Source organism: Myotis myotis, unplaced genomic scaffold, assembly GCF_014108235.1.
Source record: "Myotis myotis isolate mMyoMyo1 unplaced genomic scaffold, mMyoMyo1.p scaffold_m19_p_8, whole genome shotgun sequence".
NCBI classification, from domain to species: Eukaryota; Metazoa; Chordata; class Mammalia; order Chiroptera; family Vespertilionidae; genus Myotis; species Myotis myotis.
This window is the reverse complement of record NW_023416390.1, coordinates 93,500,791-93,524,108: the sequence shown is the minus strand read 5'-3', so window position 1 is coordinate 93,524,108 and position 23,318 is coordinate 93,500,791. Positions and strand designations below refer to the sequence as shown.

Sequence of the window (23,318 nt, the reverse complement as noted above, 5' to 3'; positions counted from 1 at the left end):
GAAGCTTTCTGCCATTATTTCTTCAGTTTCTGATCCCTTGCTCACTTTCTTCTCCTCCTGGCACTCCTGTGATGTGAATATTGTTAGGTTTCATGCTGTCCCACGGTTCCCTTAAGCCAGCCGTGGGCGAACTACGGCCCGCGGGCCGGATCCGGCCTGTCCGGCTGTTCTATCCGGCCTGCAGAGCTGAAAGAGTGGAGGGTTCTCTTGCTCTCCCCTCCGCTCCTTCACCAGCAGCAGTGTTAACATGGCAACGTCGGGAAACACGGCTGCAGCTCCTTCTTCTGAGTCCAGTTTAAGAACCCATTGTGGCCCTCGAGTCAAAAAGTTTGCCCACCCCTGCCTTAAGCTCTCCTGTTTTTTAATTGTTTTTTCTTTTCTGATTGCAAGATTTTTTTTCTACCCTATATTCTAATTCACTAATCTTTTCCTTGGCTTCTCCTAATCTGCTGTGTATTCCAGTGTGTTCTTTATTAGTGCTATGCCATTCTTCATAGTTGAGCATCTTTGCCATCATTATTTTGAATTCAATGTCTGATAAACTTCTTATCTCTTGTTCTTTCATTTGGGCTTGTTCTTTTTGTCTCCCTATTTTTGCTGCCTCTTTGGGTTGTGTTTGTGTTTTAGGTAGATCTGCTACAAGTCTCATTCTCTAGTGCAGGACAGTGTCAGACGCTGTTTGTGACTGGCCCTGCGTACCCTGTTTGGAGCTGTCAGCAATCCAGTTTGTGGCTCCCTCTGCTGGGGCTGGGTGCCTTTTGAAAGGATGAAGATATGCATCAGGGTCTGCTTTTCCTAGCCCTGTGTCCCGGATTAGATCAGGCAAAGACTCAAAGCCTCCAGAGATAAGCCTCTGCTTGCAGTCCCATGGACAGTTTTGATTAGTCTCAGGCTATCGACCACAAGGTGGGGAGAGAGTTCTTTCAACAGGGTGGCCTCCCTCAAACCCCCCCCCCCCCCCCCCCCGAAGAAAACAGCCTGGATGCAAAGGTTCACTGGAGAAAGATGTCCTCTGCAGCGTGAGGGAATGACTCAGCACAGGAAATTGGGGGGCTGCCCTCCGAGCTTCAATCCCAGAGCCCCCAATCCTAGCTTCTGCTCACAGCTCCAGTCCGCTCTGCTCTCCCTCTGCTGGAGACCAAGGTGAGTGGCTGCCTACGAAATTTTGTCCATTGGTCCTTAAAGAGGCCAATGGCTGCATTTTCAGTTCTGTCTGGCAGATAGCAGTCCTGCTGCTTTTCACAGCCAGGTGTTAAGTGGACACCTTTCTCAGTTCTGGTGCTCTGGGCTGGGGAGCCCAGCATGGGGTTTAGACCCCAGAGTTTTCAGTGGGAATCCGCCCCCCCCCCCCCCCCAGTTTAGATATCCCTTCAAAACTTCAGCTGCTGTCAGTGGGACTCCGGTCAGCTCCTTTGTGCCTCCACACTTACTGCCAGTCTCTATGGAGTCTCCACTTTCCATCCTTGGCTATCAGGGTTCTCTCCAGTGAGTCTTCGTTGATTTTTCAGGGTGGTGTATTTTAATTGTATTTCCAGTTTGGTCCTGGGAGAGTGTCGGTATAGCTTCCACTTACTCTGCTGCCATTTTTGAATCTCTGTTTTCAAATATTTTACTCACTAATTTTAGCATTCGTTGACTGCAGCAAGTGTTGCAGGGTATTCCACTGGTGATTTTCTGTTAGCATATATTTTAACATATATCTATTACAATTTTCATATGTACCAGGCTGTATACAAATCATTGGGAATATACTAGTAGAGCTTCAAGACATGCAGCCCTTGCTTCCAAGGAATTTCGTTTAGACAGAAAGACAGATATGTAGTTTTTACCATTGAGCTATATGCTTTCCTAGGATTATATAGCGTATACTTTGGGAGTGCAGAGACTGCTGAATAAATTGAGTATAATAAACAAAGCATAAATTTACAAAATTATTTGAGAACATTGGTATAGGAATATACCAAAAGTTTTGAAAGTACAGTCATATGCTGCTTAATGACGGAGGTAGTTCTGAGAAATGTGTCATTAGATGATTTCACTATTCCGTGAAATCACAGAGTGCACTTACACAAATCTAGATGGCATAGCTAGTACACACCTAGGCCTATGGCTCCAAGGCTACAAACCTTTACGCATGTTACTGCAAAAACAATACAAACCTTTACGCATGTTACTGCAAAAACAATACAAACCTTTACGCATGTTACTGCAAAAACAATACAAACCTTTACGCATGTTACTGCAAAAACAATACAAACCTTTACGCATGTTACTGCAAAAACAATACAGACCTTTACGTATGTTACTGCAAGCACAAGATAAAATGATGCAATCAAGAGACACTGTAAGCAACAAGATATATGAGGCTGTCTCTGGAGTAATACAGCATACTATTTTACATCAAGCTTTTTTTAAATGAGTACATTATAACAGTAAAAAGTATGGTATAGGGAATACATAAACCAGTAACATTGGTATCTATTATTAAGCATGTAATGCACATAAATGTATGTTCTGTACTTTTATATGACTGGCATTGCCTTTGGTTTGTATACACTAGCATAGCGGTTCTCAACCTGTGGGTTGTGACCCCTTTGGCAGTTGAACGACCCTTTCAGAGCGGTCGCCTAAGACCATCCTGCATATCAGATATTTACATTACGATTCATAACAGGAGCAACATTACAGTTATGAAGTAGCAACGAAAAGAATTTTATGGTTGGGTCACAACATGAGGAACTGTATTTAAAGGGGCAAAAGGTTGAGAACCACTGCACTAGCAGGACCACAAACTAGTGAGTAATACCTTGTGCTATGATATTATGATGGCTGTTGTGTCTCTAGGTGATAGGAATTTTTCAGCTCCATTGTAATCTTGTGGCGGTCACCATCTTTTATGTGGTCCATCATTTATTAAAATGCAATGCAGCACATAACTGTATTTGGCAAAGCTAGAGATTTTAGAACGTTAAAAGAAAAAGGAAAAACTCTACTGTTCTCTATAAAAGTAATCTAGCCCTGGCTGGTTTGACTCAGTGGATAAAGCGTCAGCCTGCAGACTGAAGGGTCCCAGGTTTGATTCTGGTGAAGGGCACATGCCTGGTTGCGGGCTGTATCCCCAGTAATGGGTGTGCAGGAAGCAGTCAGTCAATGATTCTCTGTCATCATTGGTGTTTCTCTCTCTCCCTCTCCTTTCCTCTCTGAATCAATAAAAAATATATTAAAAAAAATAAAAGTAACCTATATCTATTGTGTATAACTTGGAAAAACCCAAGGTATAAAGAAAATGGCAGGATTTTGCCATAATTCCATGCTCTGTTACTTTTTTATATGTTCTTTCCCATTTTTTTACTTTTATATTAAAGTATACAGTTCTTTTAAAATAATTGTAATTTTTGCCCTACCTGGTTTGGCTCAGTGGATAGAGCATCATCTGTGGACTACAGGGCCCCGGGTTCAATTCTGGTCAAGGGTACATGCTTGGGTTGCAGGCTCAATCCCCAGTGTAGGGCATGCAGGAGGCAGCCGATCAATGATTGTCTCTCATCATTGATGTTTCTGTCTCTCCCCCTCTTCCTTCCTCTTTGAAATCAATAAAAATATATTTTAAAATAATTGTAATTTTTTAAATATGATTTTTCTACATAACTTTAGATTATGTAAAGCTTTTTGCTTAAAATATTTCAAATGCATTTTAATGATTATATAAAAGTTCATGATATAAAATAGGCTGAATTAATTTAGTCTTTTTTCTCTGATTGCCTGTGCCTTTAAACTGATTTTTTTGCAAGACATAATTTTTTAAAAAATATATTTTTATTGATTTCATAGAGGGAGGGAGAGGGAGAGATAGAAAAATATCAATGGTGTGAGAGAACCATTGATCGGCTGCCTCCTGCATGGCCCTATTTGGGGTGGAGCATGCAAGCTGGGCATGTGCCCTTGTCTGGATTCAAACATGGGACCCTTCGGTCCTCAGGCCAACGCTCTGTCCACTGAGCCAAACCAGCTAGGGCAAGACAGAATATTTTAGTTGTCCACATGGATCTCTATTAAATCATAGAATGCTTTTTTGAAATTTATAAATATATAAAGGTACTTTCTGGAAATCACAACCAGTTGCAACATGCTTTAAAACTAGCAATAGTTTTCTTGAATGTAAAATACAAGATTATAGCCCTAACTGGTTTGGCTCAGTGGATGGAGCGTCGGCCTGTGGACTGAAGGGTCCCAGGTTTGATTCCGGTCAAGGGCATGTACCTGGGTTGTGGGCACATCCCCAGTGGAGGGTGTGCAGGAGGCAGCTGACTGATGTTTCTCTCTCATCGATGTTTCTAACTCTTTATCCCTCTCCCTTCCGCTCTGTAAAAAAATCAATAAAATATATTTAAAAAAAAATTGAAACAATTAAAATGTGTAGGGTTTTTTCCCCCCCTGAACCTAGTCATATGGAAGGCAAGTGACAAATATCTAAATATAGATTTATTCCCAAAAGCAAGATACATAAGACCAGAAAGGGTAGTGTACCCGCAGCTTCAAAAATTATTTCACTTCAATAATTCCTCTTTGTTATGATGGAAATAAATGGTTCTAAGGAAAAAGTGTTGTGTATAAAGATGATCAGCCCGAACCAGTTTGGCTCAGTGGATAGAGCGTCGGCCTGTGGACTCAAGGGTCCCAGGTTTGATTCCGGTCAAGGGCATGTACCTTGGTTTCGGGCACATCCCCAGTAGGGAGTGTGCAGGAGGCAGCTGATCCATGTTTCTCTCTCACCGATGTTTCTAACTCTCTATCCCTCTCCCTTCCTCTCGGTAAAAAATCAATAAAAAAAGATATTAAAAAAAAAAAAGATCAGTGAAGCTGAATTTTAGTAGGGTATATTTTAAAACAATTCATTGGTCCAACAATGGGACTTTTAAGTAAATTGTGGTCAGCACATGTCATAGCAAGTGATTGAACTCCAGGTCGGTGGAACTCCCTAGGGAATACTTTGCATATTAGGCTTTTATATATATAGAATATAGACATAGATAATTAATGTTGAAGCTGATGTCAGTTCACTAGAAATATCATATTTGATTGAATTCTTCATCTCTTAAATATGTAGCATGCATATTGTCTTTCACTCTTACAGAGCTTGCAATTAAAAACTGTCCTAGGATTTTGGTTGAAAACTTACTTCAACATAGAATAAGCAACTGAATTTATATTTTTGCCATTTATAAATTTATCTGGTCATTAAAGGAGATTGAGTAGAACCTCTATTGCCTTTGAAAGATTATACATATACTATATACTTGAATGGAGAAATATTTTTTTTAAGAAACTGAATTCTGATTTCTGTTTAACAAGTTGAGTGAGAGTGTGAAATTTTACAGTGTTTTTGTTAATATATATTTTTATTGATTTCAGAGAGGGAGAGAGAGAGAGAGGGGAGAAAGAAACATCAATGTGAGAGAGAATAATTTTTTAGCTGCCTCCTGCACATACCCAAGTCTGCAACCTGGGTATGTGCCCTTGACCGGAATTGAACCTGGGACCCTTCAGTCTGCAGGCTGACGCTCTATCCACTGAGCAAAACTGGCTAGGATGATGGAACCCAGTTTTTACTTCAAATTATGATACACTGTTCAAGGAGATCGAGATAGGAAGAGGTTAGAGAGGGAGAGGCCCAAGTTAACATCAGGAACAAAGGGGGGGGCTATCATTACAGATCTCAGAGACATTAAAATGATAAGGGAATATCATTAACAGCTCTGTTCCCCCAAAATTTGACAAGTTGAGTGGAATTGATTAATTCCTTCAAAGACAAACTACCAAAACTCATTTAAGAAATAGATAACCTGAACAGTCCTATACTTTTTAAAGAAACTGCATTCATGGTTAAAAACCTTCCAACAAAGGGAACTTTAGGTCCCAATGGTTTTACAGGTGAGTTCTTTAAATATTTAAGGAGGGAATGGTAAGTGTGGATAAAGCCCTTTCACTACTTAACAGTGTCTATTCTGTCTCTCCCAGAAAATATTAGAAGGAGCACCTCCCACCTCATATGAGGCTTGATACAAAACGTGATAAAGATATTATAAAGAGACTACACCAGTATCCCTCATGAACACAGATGCAAAAGTCACACAAAAATTTTAGTAATTCAGCCTGGCCGGTGTTGCTTAGTGGTTGAGTGTTGACCTGTGAACCAGGAGGTCATGGTTATAGGCTCAATCCCTATGTGGGGAGTGCAGGAGGAAGCTGGTGAATGATTTTCATCATTGATGTTTCTATCTCTCTCCCCCTCCCCTTCTCCTTCTCTGAAATCAATAAAAATAAATCTTTAAAAATTTTAGTAATTAAAATCCAGCAATATATAAAAGGATAATCAGAGAGAACCAAGATGGCGGCATAGGGTGTAGACCTGTGCATGCTGCCTCCCACAACATCATTGAAACTACCAACCATAAGACAAACAACTACCATTCAGGACCATGGGAAAGTTGGCCCAGTGGAAGTTCTACAACTGGAAGGAAAGAAAGAAGTGCAGAGACTGAGTAGGAGCTACAGAGGCGCCAAGAACAGAGGTACAGAGTCGCGCGCCAGGCGGGCTGCAACTGGATGCACGGTTTTTTTTCAATCGGAAGGGGTTACAAACTTTCGAATCCACTGGGCTGGTTTGGGGCGAGATCATGAGGCACCAGACCCTAAGGGAGAGGCGGCACGGCCTTGCAGCGGTCGGAAAGCGAGGGAGGCTCTGTTGCGTAGCTGCTCGCTGGCACTAGGTGACGCGAAGTCCCAGAGTCCCAGAGAGGCGAGGAGCCACGGAGACTCCATTGCTATTTGCTCCGCCCCGGTGACTCCCTGAGAGCCCACCCTACTCAATTTACATCCCCATCCAAGCTGTGCCAGTGGCACAAAAAGACCCACCTGTGCTTTTGCAGCATAACCCAACAAATTGCAGACTTCAACTCCTCGCACCCATAAGAGACACACTCAAGAAGCAGACCTAGGAGAACCAAGATGGAGGCGTAAGGTACAGACCTGTGCGTGCTGCCTCCCACAACAACATTGAAACTACCAACTATAGGACAAACAGCTATCAGACGGAACCATGGGAAAGCTGGCCCAGTGGAACCTCTACAACTGGAAGGAAAGAAAGAAGAGCATTGAGACTGAGTAGGATGTGCAGAGACACCAAGTACAGAGCCCAACCCAACAAACTACAGATTTCAACTCCTCGCATCCAAAAGGGACACACTCAAGAAGCAGAATCAGGTTTGGAGGAAGCCGGAGCCGGACCCGGCTGGGCCGGCGACATGGAACCGCTGTACCAGCAAACGCACAAGCACGTCCACCAGTTCCAGTCTCAGATGGGACGCTGGGAGACAGCAGACAAGCAGTTTGTGCACTTAGTAGAAAACGAAATGCAAGCAAGCATACCAGATATTCCGCACCTCCTCTGAGTCTCAGTGTGCTTTCCTTTTTCCTTCTAGTTGTAGAATTTCCACTCAGCCAGCCTTCCTGTGGTTCTGGATGATGTCCTTTTTGTCTTTTAGTTGTATTTTTGAAGTGGTTGTTCGAGGCAGCAATTTCCGGTGTTTACCTATTCTGTCATTTTGGTTTTCTCTAAAACTTGTGCTCTTTGAAAAATACTATGAAGGTAATGAAAAGTGGCAGACTGAGAGAAAACATTTGTAAATCACATATTTGACAAAGAATTTGTATGTAGATTACAGAGAGAATTCATAAAACAACAATAAGGAAACAACACAATTAAAAAATAGGGAAAAGCTGTGATGGACAAGATATATTGGTAGCAAATAAGCACTTGAAAACATAGTCTACATCAGCGGTTCTCAGCCTGTGGGTCGCGACCCCTTTGGGGGTTGAACGACCCTTTCACAGAGGTCGTCTAAGACCATCGGAAAAAACATATAAAACGACACATTGTTTTTGTGATTAATCATTATGCTTTAATTATGTTCAATTTGTAACAATGAAATTGGGGGTCACCAGTACATGAGGAAGTGTATTAAAGGGTCGTGGCATTAGGAAGGTTGAGAACCACTGCTCTACATCATTAGTGAAACGCAAATTAAAACCACCTGTTAGAATGATCAAGAAAACAAACAACCGTTACATTGTGCTAGCTGGCAATACCAAGTGTTAGTGAGAAAGTAGTGCTACTGGAACATTCATATATTGCTGGTGGAATGCCAAATAGTAAAGACACTTTGAAGCAGTTTGGCAGTTTCCCAATAAAGTTAACTGTAAATTTCCCTGGCCATTCATTGTTTTCCTCCAGAGAACCAAAAGGGTCACTGGTTCCATTCCTGGTCAAGGGCATGCATCTGGGTTGCAGGTTTAGGCAACCGATGATGTATCTCTCTCATATCAATGTTTTCCCCTCCCTCCCTCCCTCCCTCTTAATTCAATTAAAAACATTAAAAAAAAGTTAAGCGTGAACTTACATGACCCAGCAGTTTCAATCCTAGATATTTATCCAGGAAAAATGAAAATGTTTGCATGAGAACTGCACACAAATGTTTATAGTAATTTTGTTCAAGTTGCCAAGTACTGCAAACAATTTAAATGTCCCTGAATTGGTGAGTGGATAAACAAACTCGCATATCCATAGAATTCAGCTAAAAATTTGTTTTGATAATTGCAATAACAATGACTCTCAAAACTATTATGCTAGGTACTAGAGGCCCGGTGCATGAAATCTGTGCACTGGAAGGGGGGGGGGTCCTCTTAGCCGGGCCTGCACCCTCTAATATGGGACCCCTCAGGGGATGTCCGACTGCCTCTCACAATCCGGAACCGCTGGCTCCTATCCAGTCAACTGCCTGCCTGCCTGATCACCCCTAACCATTCTACCTGCCTGCCTGATCACCCCTTAACTGCTCCCATGCTGGCCTGACTGCCCTCTAACTGCCCTCCTGCCGGCCTAGTCGCCCCCTAACTGCCCTCCTGCTGTCGTGCCTGATAGCCCCTAACTGCCTCTGCTTGCCGGCCTGATCACCCCCTAACTGGTCCCCTGCCTGCCTGGTTGCCCCCTAACAGGTCTCCCGCTGGCCTGGTCATTCCCTGACTGCCCCTCTGCTGGCCTGGTTGCCCCCTAACTGCCCCCATGCCAGTCTGGCCGCCCCCTAACTGCTCCCCTACTGGCCTGCCTGATTGCCTCTATCTGCCACTGCTTGCCGGCCTGATCGCCCCCTAACTGTCTGGAAGGTAGGTGGACGTCTGGAAGATGTCTGGTCGACCTGGTCTAATTAGCATATTACCCTTTTATTACTATAGACTAGTGGCCCTGTGCATGAAATTCGTGCACATTAAAAGAGAATTAATGAAAAGAAATATTTTAATATTGCTATTTGCCCTTTATAATAGAAGTGTCAGAGATGAAAGCAAATTAGTCTGGAGCGGGCTGTGTGACCTAGAGTCAAGTCCCAGCCCACCACCCTCACGCGCTTTGAAAACGCAGGATACCCAGACCCGGCTGCCCCCACCCCCATTGGGTGAGACTTAGACCTGGCTGGGTCCACCCATCAAGTTACTCGGGGGGACTGGGGTAGGGGTTGTGGCCTGAGGTCCCCTGTCAAGCCTGCCGGCCAGGGGTCCCAGCCTGAGGTCTCCTGGCCTGGCGCAGGGATGGGGGGCACAGTCTTTGAGATCTCCCAGCCCAGCGCCGGGGTAGGAGGCGGCAGTCTGAGGTCTCCCAGCTGGGGCAGGGGGGCACGGCCTGAGGTCTCCTGGCCCGGACTGGGATGGGGGTGGGGGTGGGGGAAGGGTGTGGACTTAGGTCTCCCGTCAAGCCCAGCCCCTCTCCCTCCCCCGCAGCGTCATACCAGTGCTGACCTTGGACGCACACAGGCAGTGTGTGACGTAGGTAGCGTGACAGCGGTGGGGGCAGAAATCCCCGCCCCTGGCCTTGCCCACAGACTTGTTGTGACTGGGACACTGTAATGGACAAATTAGCATATTACCTCTTTATTATATAGATTTAAAAAAGCCATTCTTCTCACTATTTCTTGGGGAGGGATAGTTATTATAATGAGTTTAACGTTTTTTCAAAACTTTTACTAGCATGTTAAGTTTACTCTTGGGCCATAGTTACTGTTTCTTCACTTTCTTCTGGCTTATCTTTTTCTTCTGTGCAACCTCCTCATCTGGTTCATGAACCATCTGCTCTTTTTCAGTATGGATCCTCTCAGTGTGGCAGGGAGCTCATGTGTGGGGTAATCTACCCCATGAGCTCTGTAAGTTCTATCCCATATCTTGGGGGCTTTGTTCACCTGGATTTCCTCAGTGACTAGAGAATCTATATTCAAACCCTTAAGTTCAGCGTTACTCTGCATTTTTAGGCATGTACAGCAAAAATTCACTTTTTTTGGACCACTAACCCTTTGTCTAGCCCAGGTGTAGTGAACGTCTTGGTCCTCGGGCCATATAAGGCTGGTGAAATCATTTGGTCTGGCCCTGCCAAGGCGTTGAGGTGAGTTAATGTTTGACCAAATAGAGCAGGCTAATTTTTAAGATGGTAATTTTGTATGGGCCCCAAATGATGTTATAAATATCCAAATGGCTCTTTGGAGAGAAAAGGTTCCCCACCCCTGGTCTAGCTCCACTGGCCTACCAACTCCACCATCGTAACGGCAGAATAAAATGGCACACATAGCTTCTGTAAAGTGATATCCTTCAGGTACTTGGTGGTTTTTCAGATATGCATACCCTCGATGGCTCGGGTTAGTGTCACAGGTGTTCTTAAAGTTGAAACTTGATTTTCATGATTTTGTGGGGGGTTCTGGGTTGAGTGAATAGCGAACCATTTTCAGAGGTCACCTCAGGTTGCTTAGGGGAGGTGATGAATTTATCATTTTAAAATGAATTACTTTGTGTTTTTCTGTTTTAATTTCTAACATGACAACTATCTATAGATATAAATACTACAATAAACAAATTTGGGGGAATCCTTAATTTTTAAGAGTAAAGAGGTCCTGAAATAAAAAGTTTTAAGAAGTTGCTGGTATAAGGACATTTTCAGAAATAAGTCACCCAAGTTACTTAGTCCAGTGGTTCCTAAATTTTGCCACACTTTAGTATTACCTGGGAGCTTTTAAAAATCTCTGCTGCCCAGTTTATTTCCCACATCATTAAATCAGAATGAAAATGAGAACCTTCAAGCTTGGCTTTGGAAACTCTTGGTTTCAGCTCATACTTGAAACTTTGAATTTCTTATTCCAACTTTGGGGTTAGGGGTGTCACTTTATGCTTACTTACCTTATCTAGAAAATGGGACATCATTTTTGTTTACTTTTGCAAAGGTGAATTCAGTAATCCGTGAGAATTAGTTTCTCTTTTATTGGTTTAAATAGTGGATAACTTAATGTATTAAAGCACAAGGGAAAAAGGGGAAAACCCTCTTTCCTATGCCAGTGACCAGGGGGAAAACCACACCCAATAACTTGCTGACTGTTATCTCCTTTGAGAACAATTGATGGTACAGATTTCTTTATCCCTGAAGCACATTTTGAGATATTGAGTTGTTACTTTCTAATTAAGTAGACAGCCACATTTGTGGTCATATATGCGCTATATATTAAAGTCAGCTTTTGCTATGGTGCAGAAAACTAAACGTAAAAAGCCCAGTAAGGTATCAAGTAAAGATACATTAAACTGGTCTGTGCATTAAACTTTTTATCTACTAAAAAGTTTAAGTAACTTTATGGCTAAGTATACAATGGAAACTGCTTACTACAAGTTAGGAAGGCAGCTAAGTCTATGGTTAAAAGCTGTAAAAGTTGGAAAATTTCTACATCCAGAGTTAATTAAAATTGATTTTTAATGTCAAGTTTAGTCATCAACAGATTTATGGTAGCAGTCTTAAAATGCTTGCCTTTAAGTTTACTATTCCATACCAGTATGTGTCTCTCAGCGTGGGCTGTTTGATCTTACCAACTTGTGAATTGCTCATGTTAACACTTTAACATTGATTTTTTTGTCGAGGTAATTTTACGTTAAATGTGCAAAAAATAATTCAGAGGGATCCTTTATATCTTATCTAGTTTCTCCTAGTGGTAAGAACTTTCAAAACACAATATTATAAATTGAGTATTGACATTGATATAATCTACTGATCTTATTTAAGATTTCCTGAGTTTTTTTTTTTTTTTAAATATGTTTTATTGATTTTTTACAGAGAGGAAGGGAGAGAGATACAGTTAGAAACATCGATGAGAGAGAAACATCGATCAGCTGCCTCCTGCACATCTCCTACTGGGGATGGATATGCCCGCAACCCAGGTACATGCCCTTGACCGGAATCGAACCTGGGACCTTTCAGTCCGCAGGCCGACGCTCTATCCACTGAGCCAAACCGGTTTCGGCAAGATTTCCTGAGTTTTACTTCTGTGCATTTGTGTGCGTGCGTGCGTGCGTGCGTGCGTGTATTTCTCTGCAGATTCATTGTATGTGTATATTTGTGTATCCACCACCATAGTCAAGATATTTAATAGTTCATCTCTATAAGGGTTTTTTTTTTTATAACCACACCTGTACCCCTATCCCTAACCCCTGGCAATCACTAATCACCACCACTGTCATTTTATTTCAGCAATGTCATTTAAATGGAAGTATGTGGTAACGTAACCTGGATAGGTTTGTGTATCTGAACAGTCAAGATCATGTGAACTTTTTATTTTTATTGAATGATTTGAGAGAGAGAGGGAGAGAGAAAAAGGGAAAGAGAGAAACATCAATTTGTTGTTGCATTGGTTCATTGTTTGATTCTTTTTTTTTTTTACTTCGATATAGTTTTTAATCTTATCATATTTCGTTTTTTTGTTTAATTAAATCTTTATTGTTCAGATTATTACAGTTGTTCCTCTTTTTTCCCCCCATAACTCCCCTCCACCCAGTTCCCATCCCACCCTCCTCCCTCACTCCCCACCCACTGTCCTCATCCATAGGTGCACGATTTTTGTCCAGTCTCTTCCCACATTTTCAACACCCCTTCCCTGCCTAAGAATAGTCAGTCCACTCCCTTTTTTTATAATTAAATCTTTATTGTTCAGATTATTACATTTGTTCCTCTTTTTTTCCCCCATAACTCCCCTCCTTCCAGTTCCCACCCCACCCTCCGCCCTCACTCCCCACCCACTGTCCTCATCCATAGGTGCACGATTTTTGTCCAGTCTCTTCCCGCATCCCCCTCACTCCTTTTCCCCCCAAGAATAGTCAGTCCACTCCCTTTCTATGTCCCTGATTCTATTATAATCAACAGTTCATTCTGTTCATCAGATAATTCACTTGATTTTCAGATTCACTTGTTGATAGGTGTGTATTTGTTGTTCATAATTTGTATCTTTACCTTTTTATTCTTCTTCCTCTTCTTAAAGGATACCTTTCAGCATTTCATATAATACTGGTTTGGTGGTGATGAACTCCTTTAGCTTTTCCTTATCTGTGAAGCTCTTTATCTGACCTTCAATTCTGAATGATAGCTTTGCTGGATAAAGTAATCTTGGTTGTAGGTTCTTGGCATTCATCACTTTGAATATTTCATGCCACTCTCTTCTGGCCTGCAAAGTTTCTGTTGAGAAATCAGCTGACAGTCGTATGGGTACTTCCTTGTAGGTAACTGAGTTTCTTTCTCTTGCTGCTTTTAAGATTCTCTCTTTGTCTTTTGCTCTTGACATTTTAATTATGATGTCTTGGTGTCTTGGTGTGGTCCGCTTTGGATTCCTTTTGTTTGGGGTTCTCTGCGCTTCCTGGACTTGTAAGTCTATTTCTTTCACCAGGTGGGGGAAGTTTTCTGTCATTATTTCTTCAAATAGGTTTTCAATATCTTGCTCTCTCTCTTCTTCTGGCACCCCTATAATTTGGATGTTGGTACGCTTGAAGCTGTCCCAGAGGCTCCTTACATTATCTTCGTATTTTTGGATTCTTTTTTCTTTTTGCTTTTCTGGTTGGGTGTTTTTTGCTTCTTCGTATTTCAAATCTTTGACTTGATTCTTGCGATCCTCTAGACTGCTGTTGGGATTCTGTATAATAGTCTTTATTTCAGTCAGTGTATGCTTAATTTCTAGTTGGTCCTTTATCATAACCTCGAGGGTCTCATTAGATTTCTTGTAGGTCTCATTAAGTTTATCGGCAGTTTCTAGAAAATTCTTGAAAAACCTTAAAAGTGTGGTTTTGAACTCTATATCCAGTAGTTTGCTTTCCTCCATTTCTGTCATTTGTGTCCTTTTTCTTTGTCTCCACATTTTTTATGCTTCCCTGTGTTGATAAAGTGGTTTTCTGTTCTAAGTGTCCTCTAGGGCCCAGTGGTTCAGCCTCCCCAATTACCTGAGGAGGACACTCTTGGTGCACCCCCTTGTGGTCTTTGTGTACAGTCTTGTGGTAGTTAAGCCTTAATTGTTGTAGGTATCACTGGGAGGGATTGACCTCCAGGCCAATTGGCTGTGAGAATCAGCTGTATCTGTAGTGGGAGAACTTCTGTGCTGGAGACACCCCTCCGGGGCAAGACTTGCTTCAATGGGGCTTTGGTGCTCACTGAGTCTGCCCCCTGAGTGTGTCCTTTATGGTTCCTCGGAGCTGCAAACTGGATGGTCCCACTATGACTTCTGTGTATACTGGCTCCTGGATCTCTAGGGAGATGCTAATCTAGCATTTGCCTGAGGCTGTCCAGCAAAAGCCTCCCTGCAGGGCTGGGGTGGGGCGGGTCCCACGGGATCAACAAGGCGAGGCTTGCAGTTATGGCTGTTCTCAGTCCTGCCCTCAGAGGCTCCACTTCTCAGTGTCCCGGCAATTGCTGCAAGCCCCTCCGAGAGAAAGCTGCCCTCGAGTTCCAACCGATGCCAGACAGTCCAGTTTCTCCTGTATGATTCTGGGTCCCCAGAGACTCACCTGGAACTGGAGCTCAGAGCCTGAGACTCCCTCCCAATTGAAAACGACAGTCTCACCCTCAGCCGCCAGCCCTCTCGGCATGCACCTCCGTACCTTTGTATTTTACTTCCACACTGCGCCTCCTCTGAGTCTTGGTATGCTTTTCTCTTTCCTTCTAGTTTTGGATTCTCCACTCAGCCAGCCTTCCTGTGGTTCTGGATGATGTCCGTTCCGTCCTTTAGTTGTATTTTTGAAGTGGTTGTTCGAGGCAGCAAACTCTGGTGTTTACCTGTGCCGCCATCTTGGTTTCTCCATTGTTTGATTCTTGTATGTGGCGCAACCAGGTGTCGAACCTGCAACCCTGGTGTATTGGGACGATGCTCTAACAAATGAGCTACCTGGCCAGGGTAAGATCATGTGAACTTTTAAAATCCACTTAATTAAACAGCTATTGTCTATTTTATTCTATTAAAAGATTAAATGGTCTCAATATAATTTCTCCTGATTTGGTCAGGGTTTATTTACATTTAGTAAGGTTTGGACAGTGAAGAAGAGAACATGCTGCTCATTTTTTTACTGGCCTTGTTTATTTATCACTCACATAAATCCTTTCAAAGTTCAGATTAGATATCACATCTCTTTTAGGGTATACTATCCATCCCAGGTTCTACTGGTCTAGAGATGCATAATCTAAAATAGAGGTTCCCAGGCTGAGGTTCTGACTTTGGGCACCAGGATTTTGTTAATGAGAGTGGGGATCTGAAAACCTTTATTATTTTTAAAAGCCCTACAATAATTGTACTTGCTATCCTAGCTCTTTTAATGCATCCTTAATTTGCTTTTGGTTAGAATTGTTTGATCTCATTTTGGGAAAACAAGCTTTGTTTTGCTGACCAGAAGATCTGATTCGTGGTTGACACATGCTAAGAATTGTTGGATTTGATCATTGGACTCGACTCTGGTGCCATAGCGAGGGTAGCCAGGCATAATACCCACACTGTACAGATGCTATGTGTGAACTTCTTTGGCTGTAGCTACACAGTGGCTGCAGGAATTAAGTGATCATAAGTGGAAGGTGCATGGATAGGAAACCTGGGTTTTCACTTAATGGTTTGTTAACATTTTCACTTTTGACAGATTAAAAGGAAGAAAATGCCTTTTTATATTGTGACCCAGTGTACACACATGTACAACTGAAACAAGTTTCACAAAAGCATTTCTTTTCTTTAAACTGTGCAGTTTAATCTTATGTATTCTGTTTTGTTTGGAGAAAAACTACTATAGTACCAGTCATGATCCTCCAGGCCATAGGATTGTTTTGATGCAGAGCTTCATTTCTACCCTGCTTGAATCCAGTTTAGAGCTCTTTTTATTCAATTATGTGAAGTATTTGGTGCTTTCCACTGAATTAATTTTGGATCAAATTTGTAGAATTAGTTAAGTTTTAGCAGGGTAATCTGTTTATATAAAACCCTGGGTGTAACGCCACGACTGAGGCTCGGCCAACCAGGCTGAAGTCATTCCTGCAGGGGTCGTCTTGGAAACGGCTGTGCCCTCACTGAGCTGTTTCCCTCAAGGTTGAGGTTTCAGGCAGAATCTGCCCTCGGAGTGTGGAGGCTCTAAGTCCTGGGTCGTGTTGCCAAGGGCTGTGCCCTCCCTGAGCTATTTCCCGGGAGGGCGAGGTTTGAGGCGGGAACCGGCCCTCGGAGCATGGAGGCATATCTTTATAAAGTTTTAATACATTATATTAGAGGTCGTGATGGTACTGTTTTACTCACAGTGTCTACAGGAATTGCTGCAAATTTACTTCTCGGTGGAAGCACCTTTCATTCCCAATATAAATTACCGATTCCATTAAATGAAACTTCAATTTCTAGACATGATATAAGCAGTGAAGTTGCTAAAACTATTAAAAAGGCTCAACTTCTCATTATTGATGAATATACTATGGCATCCCGTTATGCTATAAACGCCATAGACAGATTACTAAGAGAAATTTTGAATTTGAATGTTGTATTTGGTTGGAAAGTTCTTCTCCTTGGAGGGGGTTTTTGACAGTGTCTCAGCATTGTACCGCATGTTATGCGATGGGCCATAGTACAAATGAGTTTAAAGTACTGTAATGTTTGGGGATGTTTCAGAAAGTTGTCTCTTACAGCAATATGAGATCAGAGGATTCTGCTTATAGTGAATGGTTAGTAAAACATGGAGATGGCAAACTTGATAGCAGTTTTCATTTAGGAATGGATATTATTAAAATCCCCTGTGAAATGATTTGTAATGGATCTATTATTGAATCTACCTTTGGAAATAGTATATCTGTAGATAATATTAACAATATATCTAAATATGCAACTCTTGTCCAAAAAATGAGCACATTCAAAAATTAAATGAAGACATTTTGGATATGCTTGGTGGAGATTTTCACACATTTTTTTTAAAAAAATATATTTTATTGATTTTTCACAGAGAAGAAGGGAGAGGGATAGAGAGCCAGAAACATCGATGAGAGAGATCGATCAGCTGCCTCCTGCACGCCCCCCAGTGGGGATGTGCCTACAACCAAGGCACATGCCCTTGACCGGAATCGAACCTGGGACCCCTGAGTCTGCAGGCCGATGCTCTATTCACTGAGCCAAACCGGTTCGGCATTTCACACATATTTGAGTGATGATTCCATTGATTCCACAGATCATGCTGAAAAGGAAAATTTTCCCATTGACTTTCTTAATAGTATTACTCCTTTGGGAATGCTGTGTCATAAATTAAAATTGAAAGTTGGTGCAATCATCATGTTATTGAGAAATCTTAATAGTAAATGGGGTCTTTGTAATGGTACCAGATTTATTATAAAAAGATTGTGACCTAACATAATCGAAGGTGAAGTATTAACAGGATCTGCAGAGGGAGAGGTTGTTCTGATTCCAAGAATTGATTTGTCCCCATCTGACACTGGCCTCTCATTTAAACTGATTCGACGACGGTTTCCTGTGATGCCAGCATTTGTGATGACTATTAATAAATCACAAGGACAAACTCTAGACCAGTGATGGCGAACCTTTTGAGCTCGGCTTGTCAGCATTTTGAAAAACTCTAGCTTAACTCTGGTTCCGTTTCACATATAGAAATTTTTTGATATTTGCAACCATAGTAAAACAAAGACTTATATTTTTGATATTTATTTTATATATTTAAATGCCATTTAACAAAGAAAAATCAACCAAAAAAATGAGTTTACATGTCACCTCTGACATGCATGTCATAGGTTTGCTATCACTGCTCTAGACAGAGCAGGCATATTCCTACCTGAACCCATTTTCGAACATGGTCAGTTATATGTTGCTTTCTCTCGAGTTCAAAGAGCGTGTGATGTTAAAGTTGTAAATACTTCATTACAAGGGAAATTAGTCAAGCACTCTGAAAGTTTTTTCACTCTTAATGTGGTGTACAGAGAGATATTAGAGTAAGTTTAACACATTGTATGCGGGAAACGTATTTATACGTTTTACGTATTTATACGTTCTACCAGTGTAGTAGAGCGCGGGACACGTATTAATATGTTTTTTATAGACTAGTGATAGAATGCGGGTAACGTATAAATACGTAAACTAAAGTTATCGTAGTTTTACTGAACGTTGCCATTTGCGCAAAAAATTAGCAAAAATGGCCTGTGCCATCTGTTAGCGTGCGATAAAAACTACCTGCAAACAATGTGTTAATCACTTTATCAGTCATTGTTTGCATCACTGTTGTTTTTATATCACGTTTTTGTTGTTTTATGTCGTGTCTTTGTTATATCATTCTGTTATTATCTATTAATAAATTTATATATTATTTTCATATATATTTTACTAATTTCCTTTCATGTCTCACACTTCTATTATAGAGAAAGGGCAAATAGCAATATTAAAATATTTCCGCTAATTAATTACCTTTAATTTGCACGAATTTTGTGCACTGGGCTACTAGTTTCCTATAAAAATACAAGAGGCCGGGTACATGAATTCGTGCACGGGTGGGATCCTTCGGGGTGGCCTGTGGAGATCAGGCCCCAGTTTGCGCCCTTTCAGGCGCACAGCTCCGCCTGGCACCCTGCCTTGGCCTGGTGCTGCCCCCTCACCTGCTCCACCATCCCGCTTGTGGGGTGATTGATCAAGGCTGAGCCCGCGTCCGGTTCCCTCAGTGCCTGGGAGCTGGGTGGTGGCCCTGCCCCCTGCCACAGCTGCTCATTGTGGCCTGCGGGGTGATTGGTCAGGGCCGGGCTCCTGACTCCCTCAGTGCCTGGGAGCTGGGTGGCGGCCCTACCCCCTGCCGCTGCCGATGGTCTCCATCTGCGAGGCCATTGAGTCTCTGCTTGCACCCGCCTTGGCTTGGCGCTGCCACTCACTTGCTCTACCATCCCGCTGTGGTCCTGCTCTCATCGGGGCCTGCCGGGGTCCAATCCAGGGGTCCCCAAAGGTGTGGATGGAGTCGGCGAAGAAGGAATGACACAGCGTTCAGTTGATCAGCAGCCTAGCCAGGATCTCTAGCCAGGATCTCCAGCCAAGTTCTGGTCTGGATCTCCAGCGAAGTTCTGCTGTTTATTGTCTTGTTACATCCGTATTTATCCCAGTTGATTTTAATCCTGTCAATTTCTATTACTATGGTTAGGGCATTTCTTATCTCCATTCCAGGGAGTAAAGATTATGTAGCTTAAGCATGATTGTTTGTAGTGATTAACTGCCCGCCTGGCACTTAGTTAAGGAGTTTCATCCCCTCCCTGACTTCAGGGAAAAATTCCTACCTGGGGAAACAACCTTTCTAGGAGAGGCATCCCCTCCCTGACTTCAGGGAAAAATTCCTACCTTGGGAAACAACCTTTCTCGGAGAGGTGACCTTGGTTAAAACACACAGCGCTAAGGGGAGCAAACATATTAAGAACAGTATGCTATATATGCCAGGTCCCTTGAAACATATGCTGTGCAGATGTTTCTTTCCTGCAGCGACTGTGTCCAGCAGCAAGGATGGACCAGCTTCCGGCAGGGGCCCATTGTGGCCGGCAGTGTCTCCACTGCTGCCAGTGCCGCGTCGCCAACACCTGCCATGTTCCGTGCCGCCCCCCGGTGGTCAACACACGTCATAGCGATTGGTCGAACTCCCAGTCGAATGACTGTTCAAGGAGATAATTTTCATATTAGGCTTTTATTATATAGCATATCTTTCATCGGTGTTTTATTTTTTTATTTAAAAATATTTTTATTGATTTCAGAGAGGAAGGGAGAGGGAGAGCTAGATAGAAACATCAGTGATGAGAGAGAATCATTGATTGGCTGCCTCCTGCACATCTCATACTGGGGATTGAGCCTGCAGCCTGGGCCTGTGGCCTGGCAGGTAATCTAACCATGACCTCCTGGCTCTTGGGTCAATGCGCAACCACTGAGCCACAACAGCCGGGCTTATCTGTGTTTTAGTTGCAGATCAGCTGTGATGGTTAATAGAATCAGAAATGTTTGGTTGGGGAAGGTTATTTTGGATTGTGTGATTCAGGGAAAGATTATATTGTCCATGGTATGCTGAGTGAATGAGAGAGCGTCTCACGTATTTTGTTTCTTTTGTAACAGTGTCTTTTCCGCCCCCCCTTTTCCCATCCTGCTCCAAATTTAAAATTCTTAAGGCTGAATTATGCTGTAAGCCTTGCTGTATCCCTGTTGCCTATAAGAGTTCTTGGCAGACAGGCATATTAGATTCTCATATAGTAGTAGTTTCTGATACTGCTTTCTTCTTTAGCTCTTTTTTTCCCCTGAAAAACTTGTTAGTCTCTTGAGAGTAGACTTCGTGTGTGTGTGTCTCTGTATCTGTCTGTCTGTAGTGCTTTAGTGCTCACTGATTTAATTCTTTAAATGATTTACATTTTTTTATGATTCCGCAGATGTGAGATGAATATGCTATAGGGATAAGCCTGATTTCTAGTTTAAAGTGTAGTGTTATGTTAGAGTAGCTCAAGTGAATATTGCAGTGAGTAGAAATCACAGGAATTGTTTTTATGAAGGATGATTCTCTGATTTCTTTTTTTGAATTTGATGGTATGTATATCCTATCTAATAAAAGAGAAACATGGTAATTAGCGTACAACCGCTACCCTTCCCATTGGCTAATCAGGGCAATATGCAAATTAACTGCCAGCCAAGATGGCGGCCGGCAGCCAGGCAGCTTGAAACTAACATGAGGCTTGCTTGCTTCAGTGACAGAGGACTCCAACGTTCCCAACCTGCCGCTGCAGGCCTCTGAGCTGCAACTCTAAGCAACTATGTTACAAATATAGACGCTAAACAAAACCCCAGAAACCTGCTTTAGTCGGCCCGGCTTCAGCCAGCAGGATCGCAACATTGTTTCACATACAGAAGGTAAACAAAGGCCAGAAACCTGCTTTCAGCAGCGGAGGCCTAAGAGCTGGAGTCTCAGAGCTAAAGCTGGCCTAGAATAAAAAGAAGAAAAAAAGGAGCGGTTGGGAGCTTCAGTCACCTGCCAGACTGAAAACAGCCCTCAGCCCCTCACCCAGACTGGCCAGGCACCCCAGTGGGGACCCCCACCCTGAAGGGTGTGTGACCAGCTGGAAACAGCCATCATCCCCTCACCCAGGCTGGCCAGGCACCCCAGTGGGGACCCCCACCCTGATCCAGGACATCCTTCAGGGCAAAACAGCCGACACCCACCCATGCACCAGGCCTCTATCCTATATAGTAAAAGGGTAATATGCCTCCCAGCACCAGGATCAGCGGAGCCGCAAGGCCTCCCGGCACCGGGATCAGTGTGACAGGGGGCAGCGCCCAAACCCCCTGTTTGCCCTGCGGCTCTGTGTGTGACAGGGGGCGGGGCCACAACCTCCCTATCCGCCCTGCTCTGTTCGTGACAGGGGAAGGCGCCCCAACCCCCTGATCAGCCCTTCTCTGTGCCTGATAGGGGGGAGCTCCCCAACCCCCTGCAGCCCCTCCCCCATCCAAGCCCCACCCCAGATCAGCCCCCCTCATCCCGATCAGGGACAGGGCCTGTCGCCCACAGCCTCTCCCCCCCGCCCGGCCACGCCCCTGATTGAACCCCCAATCGGGGGCAGGACCCACCGGCCAATTGCCTGTGGCCCCTCCTCCCAGCCAGCCAGGCCCTGATCTGCCCCAATAGTGGCGGGCTGGCTGGCCAACCTCCTGCCATCTCCTCGTCCCGACAGGTCCAGCCCTGTTCTGCCCCAATTTGGGCTGGGCTGGCTGGATCCTACCCATGTACGAATTTGTGCACTGGGCCTCTGGTATATACTCTGAGTGGCCAGATTATTATGACCACCTGACATTTGTAGGCAAATTAGCTATAATTTCTCACTGAAGTTGCTAGAGGGCCAGACCATTATAAATAGGAAGCAGGTTGTTTACCACGACGGTAGAAGTGATTTTTTCCTGAAGATATGGGTAAACAACGTGATTTAACAGCCTTTGGATGTGGGATATATATATCCCACACACACACACACACACACACACACACACATTCTCTCTCTCTCTCTCTCTCTCTCTCTCTCTCTCTCTCTCTCTCTCTCTGAGTGGCCAGATTATTATGACCACCTGATGTTTGTAGGCAAATTAGCCGTACTCTGCATCGTATGGGATATGGAAGCTGAAGGCCTGTTCAAACACCTTTGCTGTCTGCAGTTACCAAGATGAAACGTCTCCAATTCGCACAGGAACAGAAGGATTGGACAGTCGAGCATTGGCTAAAAGTCATGTGGTCCAATGAATCACATTTCCAGTTGCATCATGCAGATGGCAGAGTGAGAATTTGACGGAAACAGCATGAAAGTATGCACCCCGCATGCATGAGTACAACCCTTCAAGCTGGTGTGGGCAGTGTTATGGTTTGGGGCATGTTTTCCTGGCATGATTTGGGCCCTTTAATTCGTGTGGAACAACGTCTGAATAGCACAACATACCTAAGCATCGTTGCTGATCAAGTTCATCCTATCATGTTGATGGCGTATCCCAATGAAGATGGCTTCTTCCAACAAGACAATGCACCATGCCACGGTGCTCGTACTGTGCAGGAGTGCTTTCAACAACACGAGGTAGACTTTACCTTGCTGAGGTGGCCCCCACAATCAGCAGATCTCAATCCAATTGAGCATTTGTGGGACAGAGTTAAAAGAGCAGGCAGCTGGTTCCACAACCATCAGATCTCACCGAACTGGACAGGGCTATTCATCAGGCATGGTGTCAGATTCCTCGCATCACCTTTCAACATCTCGTGGAGTCAATGCCAAGAAGAATCACCGCAGTATTGAAGGCAAAAGGTGGCCCAACGAAGTACTGATGGGGTGGTCATAATAATCTGGCCACTCAGTGTATATATATACCACGTTCAAAGCTGTTAAATTGCGTTGTTTACCCATATCTTCAGAAAAAAATCACTTCTACCGTCGT

At 43.4% G+C, this 23,318-nt stretch overlaps 1 protein-coding gene across 12 annotated transcripts in view; it reads left to right on the top strand.

Moving 5' to 3' along the window:
• WDR33 (WD repeat domain 33) overlaps nt 1–23,318 on the top strand; it is a 106,116-nt gene that overhangs the window by 10,938 nt on the left and 71,860 nt on the right. The window contains exon 1 of one of the 12 annotated variants that reach the window (XM_036320353.1): nt 15,246–15,284. The exons of the other annotated variants lie outside the window; for them this stretch is intronic. The gene's annotated coding sequence lies outside the window, so the exon portion shown is untranslated. Of the gene's footprint in view, nt 1–15,245; nt 15,285–23,318 lie in introns of those variants that run through there. 12 annotated transcript variants of the gene reach the window in all.